Raw genomic sequence first — 10,567 nt, forward strand, 5'->3', positions numbered from 1 at the left:
AGACAGTTGTCCGAACATTCCCCGCAGGGACTCCAGGATCTCACGCACTAAGACAATAGGCTCATGCTTCTTGGCCAAAATCATTAAGACTGGCCAAAATGTAAGCTCGGGCCTTCTCGTTCGCTCTTGTCCAGCGCTCATAAGCCTCTCGAAAATTTTGAGTGGCATTCTGAGGTGGAATAGGAGGACACTCCTCCGTAAAGACGAACCTCAGGTAATCGATGATTAAAATTGTTATGATTGTGTACTTCCAACTAGCATAGTTTTCGCCAGTTAGTTTGTGATGCTTAAAAGAGCTAAAGTAGTTGTAGCCATAATTACGTTGATGAAAAATGAACAAACTTAATGAGTCTATGAAATACCACATTTTAACACCAATTTTAGTTTTAGCAAAATAGTTTTCAAGTACCCTAAGTGAAATGACTTCTATTTTGCAATGATTCCCCAACGAGACAAGACAAACGTCACTGGTGGGGTGATCAGATGCCCCTTCACTGGGATGAGACATTGTCAACCATTAGGCAGAAACAACTCTTGTAACTGACCCTAACAATCATCATTTTTCGGTCCATAACTATTAATCCTTAACAATTTCGCATAAGTGTAACCCCTCATTTTAGACCTTAGAGTCACACCCTAATGCTCCCACCATAAGGAAAAAGCAGATTATGACAAGAGATAAGTTGACCTTATGCTATACAGGAGATCAGATAAAGAATCGTGCAAAAATGTCATCCTATAGAGGGGACACTCTCAGGGTGCCTCGAGGCGATGCACAGAAACGTTAACCAACCTAACGAGAGAGATCGTGGGATATGCTATCGCACATCTGTCTCTTATACACATCTAGATGTGTATAAGAGACAGATATTAATATTCTCTCAATTCACCTTGATATTGACCTACCCAAACACCATCCTTTAGGGGGACACTCCCAAGGTGTCTCAAGGCGATGCATAAAACATTATCCAACCTAACGAGAGAGATCGTGGGATATGCTATCGCACATCCCGCTCTCACTTACTATGAACATTCTCTGCATTCACCTTGATATTGACCTACCCAAACACCATACTTTAGGGGGACACTCCCAGGGTGCCACGTAGCCGAGGATAGATCTCACGGTGTGAACATAAAGGGAGAAACGCGAAGAGGTTTAAATAAAGTATCATATACCTCAAGTACCTCCCACTGAATGTTCTACCTAGGGGTTCATTAACTCAGACCATCTGGCTACTGATTTTATCTAAGTCAGTTTAATTTGCTAAAAAACAACTCTTGTCTTTGAAATTAAACAAGTTCAAGTTTTCCCATTAAACTCTTTAACGGACTATCCTCAAATTTGCATGCATGCATCAAATCTATCTAATTCATTTTTTCAGGTAGGTTCTCAAGTAAGGGTATTCCGTTTTCGTCAGCTTAAATACCCCAACCTAGACAGAACCTGCCTTAGACAAAAGGTCCCTAATAGATAAATTTGCTACACTTTTAATCTTTTATTAGTCAATATAATCCTATTAAACTAATTAAAAGATTAAACCTTAGGTTGCTAATCTCATTAGAACCGTGATCTTAGGTCTCCACCAAGTTCTAAAACACTTTTAAAACCATGATTCAAGCCTAAGTTCGCATGCATGTCTTTCTTATTGATTTTAGTTCTAATTTCCCTTATAACTCTTATAAAAGAAATAACCAAAACCCATACACATTGCCATGCATAACTAGGTATTTATAGCTCTTATAAATTTAACCTATGTATCATGTTTCATGCAATGTCCATTCATTACTATATATAACTTTTATATACTTGGTAATGAACAAAGCAAACATGCTTCCATACACCCTTGTACTATAACATTTATAATATAAAGATGATGATGTCTATGCTTAATGCATGCATAAATATAACTCTTATATTATATGATGCATGAGCATGCTCTTATGTAATTTAAATCATGCAAACTATATCATAACACTTATAATATAGAGATGATGTATGACTAATGCATAACCTAAGGTGGAATTTTAACTATATGGCATACCATATGACATATAATCAAACATACATCCTATGTACATTCATCAAAGACTAATGGACCGGGATGATTAAGCCTAAAAAAAGTAGAATAAAATTCTATCTATTATATAAACTCCATCGAGCAAACCGGTTCCCAAGCAAATCGGGTCATAAACAGCCCGGGCGAAGCCTCCCTGATCGTTTAGTAAACAGGTCAAGTATCCATGATTGTTTAGCTATGATCGAGTACCAATTACAATGCAATGAAGCATGATGCACTCGATTGTTTAGCGTACCGAATTCAAACACGCAAGTCTAAACGATCATTTAGACGACGACGTTGCTGTGAAGCACGATTGTCTAGATGATCATAGAACAAGCGTTTAAGTAACATTTACTAGTCAGTAACTAAGCGATGAAGCTTGTTGAGCTACACGATTGTCTAGTGCACGTGCATCAACATGCTGTCGAGTATGCGATACTCAATGATTGCTTATCCCATCGTTTACATGATCTGACCAATGCTTGGTCATCTTCATCCTCGAAGTACTGTGCAATTCCTTGCCTTGAAGCTTCATCACGAGTGACTCATAGTGACTCAAACTCTTTGAATTACAGACTCGATAGCAAGTTAATACGCCAAAAAACACAGTGGCCCTTACAATTAACTTTTAATGTAAAAGAATTAAATAACCAGAGGCATCATCCCATAAAACTCCATTGATCCACATCCACAAACACATGTTTAATGCTTAAACAGAATGTAGACATGCTTTACCCACAAAGAGTGTAAATGTTACTCTACACATCAATGAATTTGGAATATTAGAACCTGACTCTAATACCAATTGAAGGAACTCTTATCAAAGAGAACCTATGAGCGGAAGCAAGATCGTTCCAAATTCATTGTGACAAAAATACCACATTAACAAAACTACAACAAGTTATGCATCTATTAACAAATTACGACATACTTTTAACAATCAAATAACAAAGGAAAAAAGTCTTACATTTGAAGAACTTTTCTTCCCTTCATCTTTCGCTCTCGTCAATATTAGCAACTCTCGTTGTCCCTGTGATTGCCAAGTTAATCATCCACCAAATCTCGCTGTTGCTTACCACCGAACGTCTACTACACGAACAAGCAGCAAGGAGGACACCACCACTCAGTAACCTCAGTATTCTCGGAGTGAGAATCCAGGAGGTGTGGGTTCTATTAGATTTGGTAGAGGGGAGGAGGAAACTACGATCGTATTCCACGACCAAGCAAGTGGGAGAGATTTTGTGAAGACGATGGACAGTGTACAAATCTGAAGCAATTGTCCGATCTCTTTGCAAAATGAAAACTATTTTCATTTTATCATTCAATTATGAAAAACTGAATGTAACCTCCCACTTTCACGTACTAGTATGGAGAAAACCACCAACAATTATCTCATAATTTTTTACTTCTTAATAATTTAAATATTATATTATATTTATAACCTATAGTTTTAATATCACATCATATGCAACATATAAACCATAGTCATTTTCTCCTCTACTAGATATAAATCATATTTATATCATTTTCCTCTAATTAATATATCTCATACATCATATCAAGTATATCATATATAATCGACAAGTTTAATCATATCATATATAATCAAACTCCCTCTTGTCAATTTGAATACTTCAAACTGACCCAAAAACTGATTCTCAACTTGAATCCATTGAGCTACCAAGGGGACTTTATGGACCCGTGGCTTGAAGCTCCAATGGTATGTGAATAGCTGACTAAACTCTTTAGCCACAGGATCTGCCATCTGTTAACTGCCAGGCACTTCACTAAAGACCGATAACTGCACTCTTCTCACCACAGATATATTACTGTGTCCATCGGATATAACCAGTCAACAGTACGATAAACTTTCGCAGATGCTCTTAAGTACAGCTGGGCCAATTTACCAATTTTCCCCTGTAGTTACATCTAACTCCTTAAGTACCACTAGTCCCTCTAATGAACAATACAACATAGTTCTACCATGTGTGGACACCTCTCGGGTCATGAGAAGGTGTGTGGCGTCACATCGTTCAAGCCCCAAAAACAGCCCTTAAGGGAGCAATCTATCTACTTATCCCTACGTCGGGGAATGAGTGAATTTCATCTTGTGTAGTTGAGTTCCCAGCTCCCAAATCAGTCGAATCCCCAAAGTGATAGGTTTGAGTCAACAATCTGGTCACTCGCAATCATGCAAATCAAAGGACCGCTCTCAAAGGCAAAAGTTCCCAACTCACTCAGGATTAAGGTCATGTTACATATCGTCATCCTAGTGAAGTGAAGTCTCTGTCATGAACGACATTATATAACGAGACTATAACACTTCGTGGTCTGGTCTTATACAAACTCCTTTGTATAGGACGCCCCTACTCGTATGTCTCCACATGAATGATCAGGATCAGACCATCTGTAGCAAATCAAAACACTTGTAACTCTTCTATAAAGCAGGTTGCATCCGTAGTATCACCAGGATAAATTTTCCTTCCTATATCCATATACTACAGAACATTTTGGTTATCACTTAAGGCATGATCCATCTGTATGTCTCCACGTACATGCTTGAGTTACAACGAAAACCAGGGATCTTAGTTTATTGGTTTCTGGTAAAGCAAATAAAACATCTCATGTTTTATAGACAACAATGACAAAAATATCATATATTATTACATCACAATCATTTGTTCAATACAATGTTTACAAACTACAGGACCCAATGAGAGTTTAGGGCATCAATCCCAACAATCGGTAAATGCAATAAAGTTAATGAAATGTGTTGTTTGCTAACTAAATTTCCATGGAAATCAAAATTTTTAGATAATCAATGGCACAACCTCGTTATAAGATTCCCCGAGAAAAATGGTTTCCAACACAGTAAACCAACCTATCTGATATCAAGAATACAAATGTTGTTATTAAGCGAAAGCTGACTCACGCGCAGCTTTAAGCTTTCAGGAAAACAGTATTTGGACTGTATATTCGTCTGAACATTATTTTTTGATAGTGGTGTAGTTTATGAGGCCTTACTATGGGAGGTCGTTATCAGTTGAGAAGACTGTATTACGTTCAACATAAAATAAACCATTCTAACTTTTGGGAAGACAAAGTTCCATTTGATGACAGGTTTATGGTTTTCCATACATGTAGTACCTCGATCAACAGTTGAGGGAAACCGTTTAAAGGATAAGTAATTCCTCTATTGAAAGACACTTATCATTTTTTATTTGGAAAAGGATTATCTGAAGTTAGAGTTTGAGACCAAGAAGGATTCTATTAAGGTGAAGGAGGTGGGGAGAAAGCGTCGTGCCGGAGAAGGACCAAACGACACAAAGGTTCAGAAGAAGAACTTCAAATGAACAGTGGTGGTCATATCTAGTGACTCTGAGTAGGGTTTTTCTTCCTGTGGTGGGACTTGGGGGTTGGGGTTTACACACACACACACACATACACACACATATATATATTGTTTGATGAATGGCGAACCCCGACCCTATTAACTCTTTTTTGTTTTATCGTCTTCTCCATTGTATTTAACTCTATTTTGTGTAAACTTTTTCTCCTTTCACCGTCTGCTATTTTTTCTTTCTTTTGTTCATCAATATCTGGTTTGTGGGATTGCATGAGTATGAATGAACTGGTAAGTCCATATGCATGAGGCTTAATCGGACAACCACGTTATACAATAAACTGTTCTTATCAACAGAACGTTATAACAATAGAACGATAACCATAGCATGAATGTGGTTATAACAAAAATTTTAAAATTCAATGTACGGACTGATCAAAGAAAATAAAATTGATAAAAGCATCGGTATCTTAATCGCTATCGACTTCACCAAAACAACTGATAAATCGATAAGACAAAGAAAGGGTGTTATAAAATGTTAAAGCGGTCGAAATCGATATCGTTAATTCCATTTATAAACCGGTATCTCCTTATTTCAAAGGACAAATGACGAAATTGAGACACAAATATTCATACTAAATACGTGGGTCCCACTGCATATTCAAACGCAATTGGATTGAGGACCTTCTCAAGCTCAATCAGATTACAATATTTCATTATGGATGGTACGGTGGACCCCATTTTAATTATGATTACAAATGGATATGTAAACAAAAGCTAAAATAATTCGATGGGGCCCACAAACCAAATTGATATTGATTTATACCCATCCCTCGATGTAAACATGGCCTTACTCTCTACCATTTTTTTCTCCTACTTTGTTCCTATTCCTTTGTTTTACAATTTGAAGGATGTTAAAAAATCTAAAGCAAATTGCAAAAATCATCCTTGAAGTATGGTGGTATTTGCAATTACACCTCCAAACTTTCAATTGTAAAAATTAAGCCCTCAAACTTATAAAAGTGCTACAATTTGACCTCAAACTTATGTAGTCATAGAAATTGTACTCTTAAGTGATAAAAATTAAACAATCGAACTTATACAGTTGTTATAATTTTTACAATTATATAAGTTTGAGGGTCCAATTTTAACATTTGTATAAGTTTGAGAGGTCACTTTTTACAATTGGATGTTTGAGGGTATAATTGCAACTATTATCTTAATTTAAGGGCGATTTTTGCAATTTTCTTGAAATTCTACCTCAACTAAAAAAATTAAAAAATAATAGAAATATGATAGTTAATTAAAATGACACGGTCTTCCAATTTTAAAAATCAATTAAAAATAGAGTCTTGAATCGTATATCCCCATTTTAAAAAAACTGAAAAATAGGAGATAAAAACTTAGAATATATATGGTAGAGAATCTGAATTCTGTTTTATGGTAGAGAAATATAATATGTCATGTTATAAACTCAACTTTTTTTTTAATGTAATATGCATTAAGTAATTTATTATAAATTATATAATGCTACAAAATCATAATTATATTTTTTCAACATAAATCATATGTCTATTTTCAAAAAAAGAAAAATGAGTCAACTTATTTATAAATATAGCAAAATATCTGTCACACCCCGCCCCGAGCCCGCACTCCTGAGCCCGAGGAGAGGCGTGAGGGACCGCAGATACACCCTTTTGTGATACCTACTGTTCAACTGAACCTCTTTACTACACTCAATAAACTTTAAGTCAAGGAGATAACAACAACTAATTAAGTAGACCCATTTTATATTACAACAATGTAATGTTCATACAACTCCAAGACTTAATTACAAAGTTACAACAATCATTCTTAAAGTCCTCCAGAAGTGTAACTGTGGCTTGTGGCAGACCTTGGCCATAACAGCACCCTGGAACTCTTCACCTTCCGCTACCTGGGGGGAACATAAAACATGGAAAACGTGAGCTACATAGCTCAGTGAGTGGCAGTTTTAAACAAATATAAATTTGATTTTAGAAATTCATTTTTGGGAATACAATTCCATGATCAGCAACAATCACATAATAAAATGTAATTACCCCAGCCTGTCAGCTGGACAACCCTGGCATGATCATGTATCCTCCTCGGGTATTCTCCACGAATAACCCGCGACGACCCAATTTGGACACAATCTTATAGTCCGCTGAGTATATTATTAGTTCCTGTTAGTCATGCTTGAGTACGTTGACAATTCCAATTAGGTACCTTAAAACTTCCAACCAAGCGTCCACAAGGCATGCTAATAGTATCTTGAGTACAAATCTCGTTCCGACACAATGACACACGCATTATGACAACAATACAACAACAATCAAATTTAGGAAAAACACGTTTCCCGATCATGCCAATATTTCAAACACAACCTATATACTGACTCTTATACACATCTAGATGTGTATAAGAGACAGTATATATATATTCACATATATACATAGAAATCAATCATACAAACAATAGAATAACCACTCATCTTGGTTGGTTAGGAACTTTCCTTTTTAAAGTTCCTTAGGTTTCCTTGGTTTCCCTCTTGAACCCCTAAAATCTTAGCTCAGAGCTTCTCGTGGTTTGGCCGGAATCATCAAAACATCAAGGCTGGCCCAAGCTTACCTGATAGCTCGACCCTTCTATCTTTTCCTCATTCTCTAGCCCGATTCCTTAGAGATTCTTCTCCAGAATCCCTACCCTGAAAACTAGACTCTCGGAGCTTTCAGGTGGCTTTGAAATCACTCCGAACGCACGAGTATTCTGGGAGATATCCTCGTCTCAAGCTGATGCTACTTCCAGACCTTCCTGTTCGACAGCATCTTCCCCTCTTGGAACCTCTTGACCAATGCATGGTCTTGCTACCAACGCATGCGTTATTTCATCGACGCATAGATTCCTCACAATTGGCCTTCTACAATTCCTAATGTCCTTTGAATTATGATTTGAAGAGAAGTTCTTGGCCCTATTTATAGGCGTCCAAAATCTCTCTAAGGCCGACACCTCCTACTTGGCCGCATGTCCAAGTGTCCTTTCCCTACACTATTAATGCAATATTTATGTCACCGCAATCTAAAGTGTCTTCCTCCCCTTTTACCAACATATAGCCCTCACATTTGCATGTCTTCTTGTGCGTCCACCTCATTTGCTTAAGGTCTTAGATTTCTTCCCAACAAGCCACATGTCTAGATGACGACCTTGAATGTGTCCATCCAATCTCATATGCGCCCATTCTATCTTAATGCATCCATCCGATCACAATTGTGTCCATCTAACCAAAATTGCGTCCATCTAACTTTATATGCGTCCATCCTTCATATGCATCCTTGAGGTGTCTTTTTAACATAATACCCTTCAAGCCATTGCCACCTAGCACCTTTCCTTATATGCGACCTACTAACTTCGATTGTGTCATTCCTAATTAACGCAACCCTACCTTGTGCATCCCATTGTCGCAACTTGGTCACATATGCTAGATGCTCGCAAGGCTCATCCTTGGCCGCATGTCCTTTTCTCGATTAACAATCATCAACCCATGGCTTTCTCATCAACGCATAACTTGAGTCAAAACTCAAGGCATCGCATCCTTGGCCACATACCTTCCTCTCCCGCATGGCTTACCTTTGGCCTATGCGCTCAACTAGGATTATGACCAACCCTCTTCAACGCATACTATTTGCTCAAGCCTTATCCTATGCGTCCACATGCCCTCGGATGTCCAACACATATAGCACATCTTCAACGCACGTCAACCCTTGAGTCAAGCTAAGTCTCATCTCAACGCCTCATGGTATAACTTACCATTGCCTAGCCTCTTGCTAACGCATCCCTCATGACCATCGCATGTATGTCTTAATTGCTCGTCAACGTCCTTAGTCTCTTGTTTAAGACCAACGCAACTAACCTCACAAGCCTTATGTATTACAAGCCCTAAGCAACACAAGACGTTTCACCATGCGTTCACCATGGCGTGCCTCATCATCTAGCTTATCGTTTAGCAAGGTCGCCGCATAGCATCATCGCATAGCATTTCCGCATAGCACCATCGCATAACGTTGCCACATAGCACCACCGCATAGTGTTGCTGCATAGCACCATCGCATAGTGTTGTCGCATAGCTCTTGCTCATTGTGTAGCACTGATGCCCATCGTCTAGCGCATCATGGCTATCATCTAGTGCAACATTGCTATCGTCTAGCGCATCATCCCATAGCGCGATCGCCTACCACATTTGCTATACAATCGTCCAGTGTCCACCTACACGATCGCATACCCCATCGTGTAGTGCTGCTCTTTTGTTACACGATCATCCACTTTATCGTGCAGCACTGCTTATTTACAACACAATCAACCAGCGCCCATGTCCATGCAACTTGAGGCTGCCGCTAGCTTGTCCTCGCATAGCCTTTCCTCTTGGCCATACTTTAGCTTCTTTCAATACCCAAATAACCTCTCAAATGTTCATGGCCAACGCATGGCACCACACCAACGCTTAGCACAAGGAAATCACATTGTCTAATACTTAAGTCATTTCTTTCTTGGCTTCCAAAGCATAGTTCTTTTTTGGCATCATACTTAACCAAATTTTCACTAGTTAAGGCTTAACTCAAAGCTACTAAACAATCTTATTTAAACACTTAGAATTTTCTATCAATGCTAAAATGTCTTAGTGATAAATGTCTATTGCCTTTTCATCCTTGAGTTTTGAAGGATGGTGCATTTTTTTTAAAGGTATTGTAATTAAAGTGTGGGATGGGGTAATTGAACCTTAGACCTCGAGGTCAATAGTACGCTCTTGTTGGCAAGGATAGTGCATTTAATCTCTAATGTTTCAAATTGACCATTTTGGTCTCGAGTTTTCAAAAATAGGTTTAAAAAATTCCTCCCTAAAAAAAATCCTTTAAATTTAATATAAAAAATCTATAAACGTGGCAAGATGACATGGAAAAAAAATACATAAATTTTAATATTTCCCTTTCTTTTTCCCCACTCTCTCATCCTCTTCCCTTTCTCGTTGTTCTCTCTGTCAAGGAAGAACAAATTGCCTCGTTAGCGATGACAAGGAGCCATGTAGAAGCTGATATGAATGCTCTTGCTGATGTATATGCTCTCGTTGGTGTGTATGCTCTCACTGGTGTGT

Source organism: Benincasa hispida, chromosome 1 (genome assembly GCF_009727055.1).
Source record: "Benincasa hispida cultivar B227 chromosome 1, ASM972705v1, whole genome shotgun sequence".
Taxonomy (NCBI): Eukaryota; Viridiplantae; Streptophyta; class Magnoliopsida; order Cucurbitales; family Cucurbitaceae; genus Benincasa; species Benincasa hispida.